Source organism: Vulpes vulpes, chromosome 3 (assembly GCF_048418805.1).
Source record: "Vulpes vulpes isolate BD-2025 chromosome 3, VulVul3, whole genome shotgun sequence".
Taxonomy (NCBI): Eukaryota; Metazoa; Chordata; class Mammalia; order Carnivora; family Canidae; genus Vulpes; species Vulpes vulpes.
Genome location: NC_132782.1, coordinates 61,756,116 through 61,774,667, shown reverse-complemented (window position 1 = coordinate 61,774,667; position 18,552 = coordinate 61,756,116). Strand labels below are relative to the sequence as shown.

The window sequence follows — 18,552 nt, the reverse complement described above, 5'->3', positions numbered from 1 at the left end:
CTTATTTCACTTGTGCCTGGCTAAGGCAGGGCCTCTAGGGAACAAAGGCCTCCCAGAATTGACAGCACACACTGAGCCCAGCACTTGGCAGGGAGCAGGACATCTCTGCCCAGGCACACACACCTGAGAATCAAGGCAGCAGGCTCCTCCCCCAGAAGACCACTTGGGAGAACAAGAGAAGAGCAAGTTTACTGAACGAGCAGCGCTGGAAAGCTCCAGGACCAAGGGAAAATAGTATATAGAACTAGAGGGTCCCGTCCCTTTTCTTCCCTTTTCCATTACAACTCATTTTTATATCAGATAAAAATTTCCAATATTTTTTCTCCTTTCCCACCTTAACTGCAATATTTTACCAGCTCTTCATTTAAAATTTTTTTCCTTTTTGACGTTCATATTTCTACAATTACATGTCTTAGATATATTTTTCACTTCTGGATTCCCTTCAAAGTATTCAATTTAATTTTGGTAGATAGATGAGATATGGGTTTTTGTGTGTGTGTGTGTGTTTTCTTTCTTTTTTTTTTTTTTTTGCCTCGTTTTGTTTTACAGTGATGGACGTTAATACCTTCTAAAACATGAGCAATATACACCCAGAAGCAAGTGGAATACTGTGCTGGTTCATTCTGTGATATTATATTCTCTCTTCCTTCCCATTCTGCCCCCGTCTTTTATCTCATTTATGTTTTGGTGGTCAGTTATGGGCATTTCTATAAGTATTGCTGGTTTATATAAATTTGGGATTGAGCATCTTCTAACATACAGAACAAAATACATTCTGAACCAAGAGAATCACACTCTAGGATCCCTCAGGTAGACTACATTCTCTCTCCACTACGACTTCACCACCGCCATCCCCCAGGACCCCTGCTTTTTTCTGTTTCTTCTTCCTCTTTTCTTTACTTTTTTCTTTTTCCTTTTTCTTTTTTCTTCTTCTTTGTGGTTTTTGGCCTTTTATTTTTACTACACTGTTTTAAAACGTGTTTTTCACTTTAGTGGTCCTTTTGCTTTATTTTGTTCTGTTCTTCTTCTCAATTTTCTGGTCTCTGACCTCTTTGGAATCATCTAGGGTGTATTTTACTTAGGTCGTGGTTGATATTTTTGACTCAGCCCGGTCATACAGCCACTCTGCACCAGAAAAAATGACTAGAAGGAAGAATTCACCCCAAAGAAAGAACTGGAAACAGAATTTTCTGCCATAGAGTTAGAGAATATGGATTTCAATGTGATGTCAGAAAGTCAATTCAGAAGCAAATTATAAAGCTACTGGCAGCTCTGGAAAAAAACATAAAGGATTCTAGAGGCTTCGTTACTACAGAATGAGATCTAATCAGGACAAAATTAAAAATAGATTAAATGAGATGCAATCCAAACTGGGTGTTCTAACTGCTAGGGTTAATAAGGTGGAAGAGAGAGTGGGTAACATAGAAGACAAGTTGATGGTAAAGAGGAAATCTGAGAAAAAAGGAGAAAAACAATTAAGAGACCATGAGGAAAGGCTTAGAGAAATAAATGAGAGCCTTAGGAGGAAGAATTTATATATAATTGGGATTCCAGAAGAGGCTGAGTGGGAAAGGGGACCACAAAGTATATTTGATCATAGGTGAGAACTTCCCTAATCTGGGGAAAGAAACAGGCATTCAGATCCAGGAGATAGAGAGGACACCCCAAAAATCAATAAAAACCGTTCAACATCTTGACATTTAATAGTGAAATTTGCAAATTCTTTTTTTTTTTTAAGATTTTACTTATTAATGAGAGACTGAGAGACACAGAAAGAGATGCAGAGACACAGGCAGAGTGAGAAGCAGACCCCATGCAAGGAGCCTGACATGGGACTCGATTCCGGGACTCTGGGATCACACACTGGGTTGAAGGCAGGCACTAAACCGCTGAGCCAGCCAGGGATCCCAAAACTTGCAAATTTTAAAGATAAAGAGAAAATCCTTAAAGCAGCAAGAGACAAAAGATTCTTAACTTATTTGGGGAGAAATATCAGATTAACAGCAGACCTCTCCTCAGAGACCAGGCAGGCCAGAAAAAGCTGGCATGATATATTCAGGGTGCTAAATGAGAAGAACATGCAGCCAAGAATACTTTATCCAGCAAGGCTTTCATTCAGAATAGGAGAGATAAAGAGCTTCCAGGATAGGTAGAAACTGAAAGAATATGTGGCCAGCAAACCAGCTCTGCAAGAAATATTAAGGGGGACCTTGTAAAGAAAGAGGACACCCAGAAAAACAATCCACAAGAACAGGGACTGAATAGGTAATAGGATGACACTAAATTCCTATCATTCAATAGTTACTCTGAACGTGAATGGGCTAAATGATCCCATCAAAAGACACAGGGTATTGAACTAGATGAAAAAGCAAACCCATGTATATGCTCTCTACAAGAGACTCATTTTATTTTTTAAATTTAAAAAATATTTATTTATTTATGAGAGACACAGGCAGAAGGAGAAGCAGGCTCTCTGCAAGGTGCCTGATGTGGAACTTGATCTGGATTCCAGAATCATGCCCTGAACTGAAGGCAGACACTCAACCACTGAGCCACCCAGGCATCCCATACAAGAGACTCATATTAGACCTAAGGACGCCTCCAGCCTCAAAATGAAAGGGTAGAAAAACATTTATCATTCAAATGATCCTCAAAACAAAGCTGGGGTAGCAATCCTCATATCAGATAAATTAGAGTTTATATCAAAGACTGTAGTAAGAGATAAATAGGGACACTATATCATACTTAAAGGGGCTATCCAATACACTATTAGTAGGAGACTTCAACACAGCACTCTCAGCAAAGGACAGATTTTCTAAGCAGAACATCAGTAAAGAAACAAGGGCCTTAAATGATACACTGGACCAAGTAGATTTCACAGATACATATACAGAACTTTCCATCTGAACACAACTGAATACACATTCTTCACAAGGGCACATGGAACTTTCTCCAGAATAGACCACATTCTTGGTCAAAAATCAGGTCTCAACCAATACCAAAAGATTAGGATTGTCCCCTGCATATTTTCAGACCACAATGCTTTGAAAGTAGAACTCAATCCCAAGAAGAAATTTGGAAGAAACTGAGACACTTGGAGGTTAAAGAGCATCCTACTAAAAGATGAATAAGTCAACCTGGAAACTAGAGAAGAATTTAAAAGATTCATGGAAACTAATGAAAATGAAGATAGAATCATTCAAAATCTTTGGAATACAGCAAAAGTGGTCATAAGAGGGAAAAACATCGCAATACAAGCCTCCCTCAAAAAATGGGAAAAATCTCAAATACACAAGCTAACCTCGCACCTAAAGGAATTGGAGAAAGAACAGCAAGTAAAACCTACAAACCTATACCAAGCAGAAGAGAGATAATAAAGATTTGAGTAGAACTCAATGAAATAACAAAACTAAAAGACAACCTTCAGAATGGGAGAAGATATTTGCAAATGACGTATCAGACAAAGGGCTAGTTTCCAAGATCTATAAAGAACTTATTATACTCAACAGCAAAGAAACAATCCAATCATGAAATGGGCAAAAGACATGAACAGAAATCTCACAGAGGAAGACATAGACATGGCCAACATGCACATGAGAAAATGCTCTGCATCACTTGCCATCAGGGAAATACAAAACACAACCACAATGAGATACCACCTCACACCAGTGAGAATGGGGAAAATTAACAAGGCAGGAAACAACAAATGTTGGAGAGGATGCGGAGAAAAGGGAACCCTCTTACACTGTTGGTGGGAATGTGAATTGGTGCAGCCACTCTGGAAAACTGTGTGGAGGTTCCTCAAAGAGGTAAAAATAGACCTGCCCTATGACCCAGCAATTGCACTGCTGGAGATTTACCCCAAAGATGCAGATGCAATGGAACGCCGGGACACCTGTACCCCAATGTTTCTAGCAGCAATGTCCACAATAGCCAAACCATGGAAGGAGCCTCGGTGTCCATCAAAAGATGAATGGATAAAGAAGATGTGGTCTATGTATACAATGGAATATTACTCAGCCATTAGAAATGACAAATACCCACCATTAGCTTCAATGTGGATGGAACTGGAGGGTATTATGCTGAGTGAAGTAAGTCAATTGGAGAAGGACAAACAGTGTATGTTCTCATTCATTTGGGGAATATAAATAATAGTGAAAGGGAATATAAGGGAAGGGAGAAGAAATGGGTAGGAAATATCAGAAAGGGAGACAGAACATAAAGACTCCTAACTCTGGGAAACGAACTAGGGGTGGTGGAAGGGGAGGAGGGCGGGGGGTGGGGGTGAATGGGTGACAGGCACTGAGGGGGGCACTTGATGGGATGAGCACTGGGTGTTATTCTGTATGTTGGTAAATTGAACACCAATGAAAAATAAATTTATTAAAAAAAATAAAAAATAAAAAAAATAAAACCTGGAAAAAAAAAAAACCCATGAGTGACCGTATCAGAGTGCTTTTCCTTCTTGTTCTCTATTCTGCTTTATCAGCTTATTCCAGGACCACACCATTGTGGGTGTGATTGCTTTTAAGTAGGCTCCATGCATCATTCATAGCCCAGATAAGGGCTTGAAATGATGACCCTGAGATCAATACCTCAGGTGAGATGGAGAGTCCTATGCTTTACCGACTGAGCCAGACAGGTACCCTAGAGCCACACTGTTTTAATTCTGTTGCTCTGTGACATAGTTTGAAATAGGAAAGTGCTGCGTCCAGCTCTGTTTTGCTTCTCAGGACTGTTTTTCCTGTCCAGGGTCATTTGTAGGGGCAGACGAAAATTAGGGTACTTTTTCCTACTTCTATAATCTGTCACCATGATTTTGATAGGAATTCTATTGAAACTGAGGGTCGCTCCAGGTACTATAGACATTTTAACAGGTTGAAGGCTCCCACCCCATGAGCCCAGGATGTCTTCCCAAATCCTTCCAGGTTTCAGTGTAGAAGTCTTTCACTTCCTTGGTTCAATCTAATATTTTGTTCTTTTTGTTGCAACTGAGAATGGAGTCATTTTCTTAATTTCCTTTCTGAGTGTTCGTTGTTGGTACACAGAAAGGCTACCAACTTTTCTATGTTCATTTTGTGTCCCCCAAGTGAAATCACTCATTAGGACTATCAGTTCTGGTAGAGCCTCTAGGGTTTCCTGATTCTAGTACCGTGTCTTCTGTCAATAGGGAAGTTTGACTTCCCCTTACAGGTGTGGATGCCTTTTCTTCTCCTTGTGTCTTTCCTATGGTAGGACTGCTAGGGCTAAGAGGGGACATCCTTGTCTTGTTCCTGCTCTTAGGGGAGACGATTTCAGGTCTTCATCATAGAGTATGATGTCAGCTAGGGGCCTAACTGCACGGCCTTTATTCTGTTGATGGAAATATCCTCAAAACCCACTATGATTTTTTTTACATTTGTTTTTATTTAAGTTAGATTTGCCAACACATAGTATAACCCCCAAAGCTCATCCCATCAAGTGACCACTCGCTGCCCATCACCCAGTTACCCTATTCCCCCACCCACCTCCCTTTTTTTTTTAACATATTTTTATAATTGGAGTTCAATTTGCCAACATATAGCATAACACCCAGTGCTCTTCCCATCAAGTGCCCCCTCAGTGCGCATCTCCCAGTCACCCCCACCCCTGCCCACCTCCCTTTCCACCACCCCTTGTTCCTTAACCCACTATGATTAGGTTGTACTTTGTCAAATGCTTTTTCTGCAACTATTGAGATGACCATAGGGTTTTTGTCCTTTCTCTCATTAATGTAGTGGATCACGTTGACTGCTTGCTGGAAAGGAAGTAGGTTGGAGATGCGCAAAATAGATGAATATTAAGAGGTATAAACATCTGGTTCTAAAATATATAAGCCACAGAAATTTAGAAAGTACAGCCTAGGCAATGGAGTCAGGAATATTGTACTAACTTTGTACAGGGACTGATGCTGACTACACTTCTCGTGCGGAGAGCTGAGTAATCTACAGAATGGAGCCACTAAGTTGTAGCCCTGAAACTAGTGTAACATTACATGTTGACTCTACTTCAATAAATATTAATAGGGGTTTCTGCTAGAAATCACGGTGGATCCCTGAAAGGCATTTGCACAGCCGTTACACATATGAAGCCACCTCTGCAGAGATGATAAAGATTTCTCAAATATCTTCAATATTGATTATTAAAAGATTTGACAGAGCTTGCATTGGGAGTGACAGAGGGAAAGGGAGACTCTCAACCACCCCCCACCCAGCTGGGCCCGGACCCCACGTGAGGCTCCACACCACAACCTCGAGATCCTGACCTGAGCCAAAATCTTGTCAACATTTAACTGACTGAACCACCCAGGAGCCCCTCGAATGTTCTTAAGTGCAAAATCCATGCTGTGAACCCCTGGAGATGGGAGGACAGCTGGGACACCAGTCTACTGATTAGGGTGGGTGGCCTGGAGAGCCTGAGGGTGGGAAATAAGGACATGGGACAGTGCCCGCATTCCTTCCCATCCAGTGTGGTGACAGGAACCCCTCTCACACCCTTGGCCTTCAGGCTGAAGGGCTAAGGACTGACTCGACCCCGCCGACCACAGTGATGACATGGGGCCCCATTGTGGGTGGAACTGTGGCGCCCCAGGTTTCCACCGTTGCCTGGCGCTAGTCTGCGTCCACAGGCAGTTGGAGGCACTCGTGCTCCTGATCTGGCTCACAGAGCTCGAACTATCTGACTCTCACCAGTACCCCAGTGTATAAAGTGTAGGCGCTCACACAGCAACAGGTCACAGGTGAGTGGGAGCTGCTCCCTGCTCCTTGCCACAATGGGCTCTTTGGGGCCCGTTGGGGGGTCTGGCTTCCTGGGTTGGGTGAACACACACCAACCCCCATGTGATACCCATGAGGCAGCTCCTGCAGCCCTTCCACAGCTCCACGGGGTAAGGGCTGCCTCCCTCCTGCCCCAGCCAGGGAAGGAGGCTGTGGTAGGCCTCTGGCAGCTCAACTGGGACCCGTGTTCCCCTGTAAGCCCTGTTCTGTACAGGACAGACCCAAGCCATGACATTCCAGAGCATCCTAGGTGCATGGACCCTGACAGGTGATGACCAACCACCCACACTGTGGTCCGGGGTGGACGGTCAGGGCTTCTGGGTCCTCCTGGCCCTTGAGCAGGCTTGCTCTTCATGAACTGGATTATAGAGGCCCTCGTGTTCCCCCAGAGCCCCATTCAGGCTATTCACAAATCATTGTATTCAGGATGGGGAGTTTGGTCACACTTTGCTGCCATAAGTTTTTAATTTTGATGATGTCCAGTTCATTGCTTTTTCCCTTTGGTTGTTGTGCTTGTGGAACCTAAGAGAAACCGAACCTCCTGTCTGCCCCAAGCCTGCAGGAACACTCTCTGTCAGTCCCATCCAACGCCATGCCGGCTCCAGTCCTTGGCTGGGAGACGTCACCCCAAGCATCAGTCAGCAGTTCCCCGCCACCCCCTGGGCCCCCTTGTGTTCCTGATAAACATGTGGAGAGCTCTGTCCTCTAATGACAGCATGTCCTGGGACAGTGGCTGGGAAGGTGGACTGTAGGTGGGCGAGCCAAAGACAGTGACTTCCTGTGAGTGATCCTCCAACCCAGCATGTCCCCCTTGGAGCTATGGTGTTGTCTCCACACTCCGGTCAGACAGACGGGGGCCTGCCCACAGGGAGCACACAGACGCATGTATCTTCTGAAGGTTTTCATTCGGTGTCATCCTTGGATGTGTTTGTTTTACAGCACGAGGCTAGAGGACCTGGAGACCCTGCTGGCCTTGGAAAGGGCTGATATCATAGCCAAATACCATCAGCTGAGGCCAAGATAAGTACCATAGCACTAGATCACCCCCTAGAGGTGGGGACCACATCTGCAAGAGCAGGTGCAGCCCAGGAGGGGCTCAAAGCCAGCATGAGCCAGGTCAGCCCAGACAAGGACCATAGTCAGCAGAAACAAGTGAGACCCTGGGGACGGACCCTGGCATCAGGAGCAAGTGAGGGTCTATCCTGGATCCTACTTATCAGTAGCCGATGAGCCCAGGAGGGAATCATAGTCACCAGGTCCAGATGAAGCCCAGTTGGTGACCATACCCAAGTATGTAGGAGTGGGTATGGCCCAAGTGGTATGATAAGCAGCAAGACCAATTATGTACCAGGTGAGGATCAGAGGAGCGTCCAGCCAATGACACCCAAATGGGTGTTGTTGCCAGAACGAGCAGGTAAGGCCAGGTGAGGATCATAGTCCTCAAGTGCACCAGATGTCCAGATTTGTTAGCCAACATGTAGAGGTGGGACCTAATCAGGGATCTAAATCTAAGCTGAGAAGGATGGCCCAGGCAGAGATGAAAATCAGAGGAGCAGAGCATGAGGAAAACGCTGGAGGCATAGAGCCAGGTGAGGCCCAGGCATGAATCAGAGCCTAGCATGAGCCAGGTCAGTCCAGACAAGGACCATAGTCACCAAGAACTAGTGAGACTCGGGACGGACACGGGCATCAGTAGCAAGTGAGGGTCGATCCGGGATCTTAGTCCTCAGTAGCCGATGAGACCAGCAGGGGATCATAGTCACCAGGTCCTGATGAGGCCCAGGTGGTGAGCATACTCAGGTAAGGAGGAACGGGTGTGGCCCATTTGGTATCATAAGCAGCAAGAACAATTATGTCCCGGGTGAGGATCATAGCAGATTCCAGCTAATGAGACCCAAGTGGGTGTTGTTGCCAGGACAAGCAGGTAAGGACAGGCGGGGATCATAGTCCTCAGGTGCAACAGATTTGCACCTGAGGTGTTAGCCAGGAAGTAGAGGGGAGACCTATTCATGGATCTGAATCTAAGCTGAGCAGGGAGGGCCCAGGCAGACATGAAAATCAGAGGAGCAGAGCACGAGTCAAAGGATGGAGGCATCAGAGCCAGGTGAGGCCCAGGAGGGGTCAGAGCCAAGGATGAGCCAGGTCAATGCAGACAAGGACTATAGTCACCAGGAACAAGTGAGACCCTGGGGACATTCCCGGGCATTAGTAGAAGTGAGGGTCCATCTTGGCTCGTTTTGATCGGTAGCCAATGAGCCCAGGTGGGGACCAAGTCACCAGGTCCAGGTGAGGCTCAGGTTGGACCAGAGTCACCAGGTCAGGTCAGGCCCAGGTCGGGATCATCGCTGGTAGGAGCAGGTAAGGCTGTCAGGCTGTTCCCATTGAGCAGAGGGGCCCTTCCTCTCATGCCTGGCCAATCTCAGAGGGTCCTGATCTGTCTCAGGATTCAGGGGAGAGGAGCCATTCTGCTCCCTCCTTTCCCCATGTCCCTGGCGCTGATCGGTCCCCACCACGGGGCACTTGTTTCAGCATGCCAAGTATGGTGTCCACGGGACCTGGGATGATGCTGACTCATCACTGTGGAAGGTCACGGACCGTCAGAGCTTTCTGCAGTGAGTACCCTGGACACCACTTCATCCATCTCAGGAGGCACCTCTCTGGAGGCTGGCCCATCCCCCCGGGACAGGACCTCGTCCCCTTGTGCCCTCTGAGGGCCATGTCTGCCCTGGGCTGGAGCTGAGAGACTCAAGAGGCAAACCCGGGAAGTGGGTAGGAAGTGACTTGGGCCTGGGGGCTGGCCCATGGGCACTCAGAGGAGTGGCCTCCACTCCTGCTTTGGGGAGGACCAGGTGTCTGCCTCCAGCATCAGGATGTGGGGTGTCCTGTCCTTTAGCATGAGCTCGAGAGGTAAGGGGCTCTGGGATAATGGCCTGCTTTCTATAGGAGGGTTGTGTGGTCTGGGGCAAATGAGGGGGATTGCTCTTCACTCACACCCCCAGGCCAGGGCCTCCACAGTTCTGAAGGCTTCTGTGGGGCTGCAGATAGATGCTGGGGACAAAGCAAGTTCAGGGAGGGAGGGTGAGCAGCAGAGGAAGGGGCTGACTACCTTGGGCAGGAAGAGAGAAGAGGAGGAGGAGGTGGCCACCCTGGGATGGGAACGAGGGAAGGGGGACAGCCCAGTGGCCTTGGACAGAGGGGAGGAGGCTGCTGGGTCGTGGGACCCACAGGAACCTCACGGAGGCTGGAGACTGCATAGGGGCCAATGGGGCTGCCCCCGGCCCCCTCAGCTCTGCTCACTGCCCAGTGGCTGCTTGAATGGGTCAGGGTTGGGTCATGCTCAGGGGCTCTGACACGAGATACAATGTGCCAGAGTAGCAGACATGACAGCAAGAGGGTTGGAGTCAGGGGACAGCAGGGAGGATGCCCAGGGTGCAGGGGGAGGCTGTCTGGATGCCGGGCAGTCAGGCCCTGGGAAGCCAGGGGGCCTTTGCTGAACAGTCCCTGTGCAGCATCTCCCCACTCCCGGGTGCCCGCATCCGGACTCCAAAACCCCAGCAATGGCCATGCACACCCATCACCCTCCTCGTGGCCAATACTCGCTGCCCCTCAGTGCTGGGGACCCGCCTTCCCCTTCGTTGGCCATTGCAGGAAAAAGGGTGCTGGGTCAGGCGAACCTGGTCCTCAGCCCTGGGCTCCCACCCTGCGGGGTCTCTGCGAGTATGAGGGTACCTGGACCCTGCCACACCTAGCCAGAATGACAGTCCTGCTGTCTGGAAAGACCGGGTCCATTCAGGGCTTAGAAGCTTGTGGGCAAATTGAACACCAATAAAAAATAAATTAAAAAAAAAAAGAAGGTTGTTGGCACACTGGGGTCAGGGCGTGGGGAGGAGGCCCCTGCCAGGATGACCCACTCATCCTGGTGCATGAGGAGACCCTGGTCTTTGGGGGTCTGGGGCCATCTCAGTCTTCTTCATTCCAGGGCTCCCCAAACTGCTGAGGTTCTAGGCCCATCATGAGCACATTCTAGACAGAGCTCACCCCAAGCTTAAGAAGCACATGGTAAGTAGACGCTCCGCAGAGGCTCCGCCCAACTTTGGCCCTCAGGCAAGGGGTGCCAGCACAGCCCTTCTGAGCTGCCCCAAGTTTGGTGTCAAGTTCCTCCTCCTGGGGGCCTGGGGCGCCCTCAAGGCTGGACGGGGCCATGGGGAGTGTGTCCACCTGGCTCCCCAGGGACTCACCCTGGGGCCTGAGCACCTCCTGTCCATCTGCCAGGAGGAGGAACAGATGTTCACTGGTATCTACACCCCCAAGTGGTTCCTTCAGTGTTTCCTCAGTCAGGTAAGGCCACCCCAGGACCCCTGTTCCCTCATCCTGCCCCCTGACTCTGGGGAGGGCTGAGCTCAGCCCTACCCTCCAGACAAGCCAGGCCCAAACCTGGGGCCCTAAGTCTGAGTCTTGCAGCCCATACCCATTTGGAGAAGTCCAGCAGGTCCCTGGAGGAGGTTCCGGGGGGTGGGATGTCTCTCCTTCAGCTCTCAGGGTGGCTTGGTCAGCTACTGCAGGAGGGAAGCTCCCAGAGCCCATGGCTGCACACCTGTGTCCGGGATCAGTGGGTTATGTGCTTCTGCCCAGCTGCCCACAACCCAGGACCCCTCACTGGCCCGGATGGCCCACAGGGAACTCCCTCCTCATGCTCCCAGGGAACCAGGAGAGTGCAGGCAGGATGGCCCCCAAACAAGGACCTGAAGTCAGAACATTGGGTCCCTTTCCCTTTGGCACCTGCCTGGGCCACGTCATGGGCCACAGAGCAAACCAGACAATAGATTCCCCCTGGGACTCCTGCTACGGAGTCCACCCAGCCCACTGAGATGACACTGTAGGGATCCAGATACCCTTCCTTCCCTGGGGCCACAGGAGCTCAAGCCACTTGCTGGGGAGTGATAGGCAGGGCCAGGCCAGAGCGAGGGAAGCACTGAACCTGCTACCCCAAGGCCCCTCACAGTCCTGGGACCATCTGACCTCTGCCTCCACAGGGAAGCTCCATGTACCTGGGCCTCTGGAGCAGAGCGTGATGGTGAGGATGTGGGCCCTGAGGTTCTGGCCAGCAGACACCATGCCCTGCTTCGTCTCACATACGTTCATAAAGGGCGCCCCCACAACAGGAAAAGCGTCCCTGACCCAGAGGGACCTGGGCTGGCCTCTGAGCTGCCCCAGGGTCAGAATGCAGATTAATGGGTTGAGTCCCGCACCCCCCCGCCCCCCCCGTGGCCCTGACCAGTTCTGGATTCTGCCCTAAGGCTCAGCGACCCTCTCAGAGCAGGATGTGGCATCCTGGGTGGGCCCCACAGATCCAGGTCGCTCACCTAGGACAACGCTGGAAATTTCAGGACACCCCGGGGCAGGGGCAGCAGGGGCAGACCGCTGGGCCACTTCCTCACCCACACTAGGAGGCAGGCTCCTCCAACATGCTGAGTCTCTGGTAGTCAGTCCCCTGGAAACAGTGGCCCAGAAGCCAGGGTCCAGCTGACATGCAGGGACCCAGTGCAGGGACCCCTAAGCTGTAGGGGCCCAAGGCAGGGACCCCTAAGCTGCAGGTACAGGTCAGGTCTGCTGTCCACAAAACTTCCTCTCAGGTTCCAACTTCAGGAAATGTGCCCACACTCCGAGTCTGCCCAGGCCCCAAGTTGGGGGACTGTAGCACCCGCACCCCCATGTGACTTCGGGTTTCCCTAAAGGACAGGATGGTCCCACTCCGCCGGGGAAGGTGCGCAACTTAAGGTCAGAGTCTCTGTTTGTTGTTTAAAGTTCAATAAAGTCTTGAGAGTTAAAATGCACGTCCCGCCCGTTTCTGCATCTCTCAGAGCTCTGTGCAAGCAGTGGGGACAGACCCCTAGAAAGGAAGAGGGACCCCTACCAGCCCCTGCACAGGTGCCACAGGCACACAAAGCTTACCTGCCCCTGTGACTTCCAAGTTCGGCCAATTCCAGGGCAGGACCCTCACAGACTTACTGGGACTCAGCCCATTCCCCGTGGGCTAGGACGGGGCTGGGAGAGAGTGACAGCCAGGGACTGGTGGCCTCAGTTCACGACGGTCTGTGCAAAGTGCCCTGGGAGATCTGGGCTGCCTTTGTCCAGGGAGCCTGGACTGGCCGGGCTCTGGGGGCGCTTCCAACCTTCTTCACCCCGAACCTGTGCTCATGGGGTATAGAGGGCCAGCAGGGCGGTCAGTGTGGCCCTGGAAGGGATGTCAGGACAGCAGGCACTTGCAGCTCATGTACCTGGGCCCCCTCAGCAGGCGGGCTCAGCTGGCACACTTTGTGCTGCCACATCTCCTGCACCAGCACGTGGAAGGATCCTCCACGCCCTAGCGGGTAGGACCTGGGGGAGAGTGGGGCTCAGCCTGGGTGTCTGGAGCACAGGGAACCGAGGGACCTCAGACCATGCTGAACCTCAATGTCCTCTCACCACCAGGGCTGAACGCCAATGTCCTCTGTCTGCAGGGTTGACCCCCGGTGTCCCCTCCCCATCCATGACAGCTGAGCACAAGCCCTCACACAGGCCGACAGGCATGGTGGGCATCTGTGCTGTCCCTGGCCTCACAGGGGAAGGAAGGAGGTTTCTGCTGGACACACTCACATGGTGATCAGCAGTGCTCCTGCTTAAGAGTTGGTGACAGTTAGTGATCTGTGTCCCTGATGCTGGCTCCTTCTCCCCGGTCTCCCCACAGGAAATGAAGGAGGAGGCCCAGGTCTCCTCCTGGGACATCAAACAGATAGATCTAGATATCAACAGAAGCTTCTGCAACATCATGTTCATGTTATGGGATTGCTTTGGGGTTGGGTAGGCTGCTGGGCAAGCGGGGACTGGGGGCCCCAGGGGAGGCCCGGGGGCTCCTGGATAAGTTACATGGGGTGTCTGAGGCCAGGTGAAACAGTGGCAGCAAACAAAACACTGTTGCATGGTAAAGTGCTTGGGATGACCCACATAACTTCCCCCCCGGGGTCCCCCTTTCCCCCCGGGGTCCCTGGAATGGGGAGGCCACCAGGACTGGGCCTTCAGGTGTCACTGTGTGAGCTGAACCCCAAGAAGATGTGGAGCTGCCCCATGAAGGGCAGGGCGCAGGGGTGGGGGCTGTGGGGAGCAGGAAAGTGATCTGGGGGCCAGCCAGCACTGCCATTGCTGGACCAGGACACACATGGACCCAATGAGAGTCAGATGGGTCAAACTGACATCGAGCCTCAGTGTTTTTATGTGTTTCTGAATGTCATGCATTTAATTTTAGACAATTTTCACTGCTTGTTAACATACCTAGTATGATGAGCCCCCATATGCCGTCCCCTGTCCAGCGAGGGTCCTGCCCTAACCACACGGGCTCAGTAGCAAGTGTGTCACAGCAAACCCCAGACCTGGGGTTGAATTGATCCATAGCTCATCCGGGTGGCCCTCCACCCTGCTCTCCTCGCCCTCTGGGAGCACCCTCTGGGAACCTCGGCTGTGAGGGAGCCGTGGGAGCCTGATGTCCAAGCGGGGAGGGCACAGGGGGGCATCGGCAGTGGACACCCTCTGTTGGTCTCTGGCTCTTGCAGGAGGTGAGCCATTGCCAGGGCACGAGCCAGATGGTGGCCATCCTGTTGGTGTCCCAAAATGAGGAGGATGCCTTCTGGGTGCTGGCCCAGCTGATGACCTCTAGGTGGCATTCCATGCAAGCTCGGACACAGACAGGGTGAACGCAGGGTCCTGACACAAACTGCGGAGTCAAGAAGTCTTGATGGCTCTTCTGAGAAGGCTCACTGCAGACTGGGGGGTGGGATGTTCAGCTCCAGGGCCAGGGAACCCAGGGCCCCCACCCTCTTCCCGCCTATCAGCACTTAGGGAGCTCAGGGAGCAGCATAGCGCCACCTGATGGAGGCCAGAGGCGCTTTCACCTAGCCCTGCCTCTGAGCCCTGCAGGTGCATCCCCACTAAGGCAAGTGGCACCTGACAATCAGGGCAATGGGCCCTCCCCCAGACGACCTGCACAGACCACTGGCTCCCACCAAGAGTACTGATCACAGAGGCCTGCAAGGCTTCAGCTCTATGGGGAAAGTAGGATCTAACTTCCTTTGTACTTTATTCTGTATAACTATGTTTCATTGATTTTGGTCATTTTTTTTTATTAAGTGTTAATTTTATTTGTTAAAGACATATTTATTATTTTTATTACTTTCTTTGTACTTAAATTTTCTCTATTATTTTGCGATCTAGATTCTCTTAATAATTAATTAATAATTGAGAAGCAGCCTAAAACACACACAGGATATAAGATTTTTGGGGGGATAGTGGTTATTGTTGTTTTTCCTGTTTTTCTTTTTCTTTCTTCCACGTATTCTGGGAAACATAGTGATATGGCGAAATTTGCCTCCAAAAAGCAGAGGAGGTAGTAATCACATCCAGGGACTTAATCAATTCAGATATAAGTAAGATGTCTGAACTAGAATTTAAAACAATGATGATAAAGATTGTAGGTGGGTTGGAAAAGAGCTTAGAAGACACTACACAATCCCTTACTGTAGAGATAAAAGATGTAACATCTAGTCAGGCCGACATTAAAAATGCTATAACTGAGATGCAGTCCCAAGCAGAAACCCTAAAAAAAAAGAGAATGGACCACAGAGGCAGACTTAGGGAACACAGTCACTTATTAAAACAATAACATTCATATCATAGGAGACTCAGAAGATGAAGAGAGATAAAAGGGGGCACAAGTTTTATTTGAACAAATTATATAAACTTTTCTAATGTGAGGAAGGACCCAGACACTGAAACCAGGAGCACGGAGAACTCCCACTAAATTCAACAAAAGCCGACCATCGCCAAGGTACATCAGAGTCAAATTCACAAATACACACGCAAGGTTAGATTCCTGAAAGCGATGGGGTGGTGACAGTCCTTAACCTACAAGGGAAGACAAATCCAGAAAACAGATCTGCCCACACACTTCGCAGGCCAGAAAGTAGTGGAAGGAAATATTCGATATACTGAATGGGAAAAGTATGCAGCCACGAATTCTTTATGCAACAAGGCTGTCATTCAGAATAGAAAGAGGGATAAAGAGTTTCTCAGGCAGACAACAAATAAAGGAGTTCATGACCACTAAACCAGTCTGGCAAGAAAGTTTTAAGGGGGAATCCTCTAGTGAGGAAAAAAAAAAAAAGACACCAAAAGCAAGAAAGACTAGAAAGGACCAGAGAACATCAACAGAAACACCGATCTACTGGTAACAACAAGGCACTCAATTCATAACTTTCAAATATCACTCTGAATGTTGATGGACTAAAAGCCCCAATCAAATGATATAAGGTATCAGAGTGGATTAAAAAACAAATACGGTATGTCTGGGTGGTTCAGAGATTGAGTGTCTGCCTATATTTTTTTAATAACAAATTTATTTTTTATTGGTATTCAATTTGCCAACATACAGAATAACACCCAGTGCTCATCCCGTCAAGTGCCCCCCTCAGTGCCCGCCACCCAGTCACCCCCACCCCCCGCCCTTCTCCCCTTCCACCAACCCTAGTTCGTTTCCTAGAGTTAGGAGTCTTCCATATACTGGAGGGTATTATGCTGAGAGAAATAAGTCAATCGGAGCAGGACAAACATTATATGGTCTCATTCATTTGGGGAATATAAATAACAGTGAAAGGGAATAGAGGGGAAGGGAGAAGAAATGGGAATGAAATATCAGAAAGGGAGACAGAACATGGAGTGTCTGCCTTTAGTTCAGGGCATGATGCCAGTGTCAGGGACCTAGTCCCACATTGGGCTCCTTGTGTGGAGCCTGCTTCTCTGTCTGCTTATGTCTCTGCCTTTCTCTCTCTCTCTCTCCCTCCCATGAATAAATAAATATTTTAAAAGTCCATCGATATGCTGCTTACAAGTGCCTAACTTTATTTTTATTCTTCTTAATAATAAATTAATTTTTATTGGTGTTCAATTTACCAACATAAAGAATAACACCCAGTGCTCATCCCGTCAAGTGCGCCCCTCAGTGCCCATCACCCATTCAACCCACCCCCCGCCCTCCTCCCCTCCCACCACCCTTAGTTCGTTTCCCAGAGTTAGGAGTCTTCATGTTCTGTCTCCCTTTCTGATATTTCCTACCCATTTCTTCTCCCTTCCCCTCTATTCCTTTTCACTATTATTTATATTCCCCAATGAATGAGAACATACACTGTTTGTCCTTCTCTGATTGACTTATTTCACTCAGCATTATACCCTCCATTTCCATCCACATTGAAGCAAATGGTGGGTATTTGTCATTTCTCATAGTGCCTAACTTTAGACCTACAGACACCTGCATATTGAAAGGGGATTCACAATCATCTATCATGCTAATGGATATCAAGAAAAAGCTGGAAGAGCCATTCTTAGACAAACTAGATTTGAAAACAAAGACAGTAACAAGAGATGAACAAGGACATTATTTCATGATTAGAGGCTATCCATCAAGAAAATCAAACAATGGTAAATATTTATGCACCCAAACCCGGTGTAGCTAAATATAGAAACAAATGAACAACAAACATACAGAAACTCACTGATACTAATACCATGACAGGGGATTTTCATGCCCACAACACAGGACAGATCATCTAAGCAGAAGATCAACAGGGAACAATGGCTTTGACTGACACTCTGGACCAGAAGGACATATTCAGAATATTTCATTCTACACCAGCAGAATACACATTCCTTTCAAATGCACATGGGACATTCTCCAGAACAACTTACATGATGAGCCACAAATCAGCCTTCAACAGTGTTCTTGTACACTGAGATCCTACCACGTATGTTTTCAGACCATGACACTGAAACTTGAAGTCAACTACAAGAAAAAACTTTGGAAACACCACACATATGTGGAGATTAAAGAACACCCTACTAGAGAATGAATGGGGCAACCAGGAAATTAAAGAAATTATAAAAATATATAGAAGCAAATGAAAATGAAAACATGTTTGTCCAAACCTCTGGCATGTAGCAAAGGCAGCCCTAGGAGGGAAGTACATAGAAATGCGCTCAAGACGCAAGAGAAGCATCAAATACACAACCTAAGTTTCCACCTAAAGGAGCTTCAAAAGGAACAGGAAACAAAGCGTAAAGCAGAAGAAGGGAAATAATAAAGATTAGAGCAGAAATAAATGATACAGAAACAACAACAAGAAAACAGTAGAATCGAATAATGAAACTCAGAGCTAGTTCTAAAATATAATTAATAAAATTCATCAACCTCTACCCCAGACTTATCAAAAAGAGAAAGGACCCAAACAAATAAAATCACAAACGAAAGGGGAGAGATCACATACAGCGCTACAAAAATAAAACAAGTGCAAGAGAATACTATGAAAAATTCTATGCCGACAACCTGGGAGACCTGAAAGAAATGGACAGACCTCAAGAAACATACAAACTACCAAAACTAACACAGAACAACCACAGAACTAGCCAATAAATTCAATCAGCAATCACCCCCTCCCAACAGGACACCAGGGTGGCTCAGCAGTTGAGCGTCTGCATTCAGCACAGGTCGTGATCCCTGGGACCTAGGATTGAGTCCCACATCGGGCTCCCCACATGGAGTGTGCCTCTCCCTCTGTCTCTGCCTCTCTCTGTGTGTCTCTCATGAATAAGTAAATAAAGTCTTTAACAAAAAAACCCTCCCTAAATGGAGGTTCAGGACTGGATGTTTGCCCAGAGCAATTCTACTAGATATTTATTT

At 48.6% G+C, this 18,552-nt stretch overlaps 1 pseudogene; it reads left to right on the top strand.

Moving 5' to 3' along the window:
- Positions 1-10,513: 10,513 nt before the first annotated feature.
- Positions 10,514-18,552, top strand: part of LOC140598057 (cytochrome c oxidase subunit 1-like) — a 59,773-nt pseudogene continuing 51,734 nt past the window's right edge.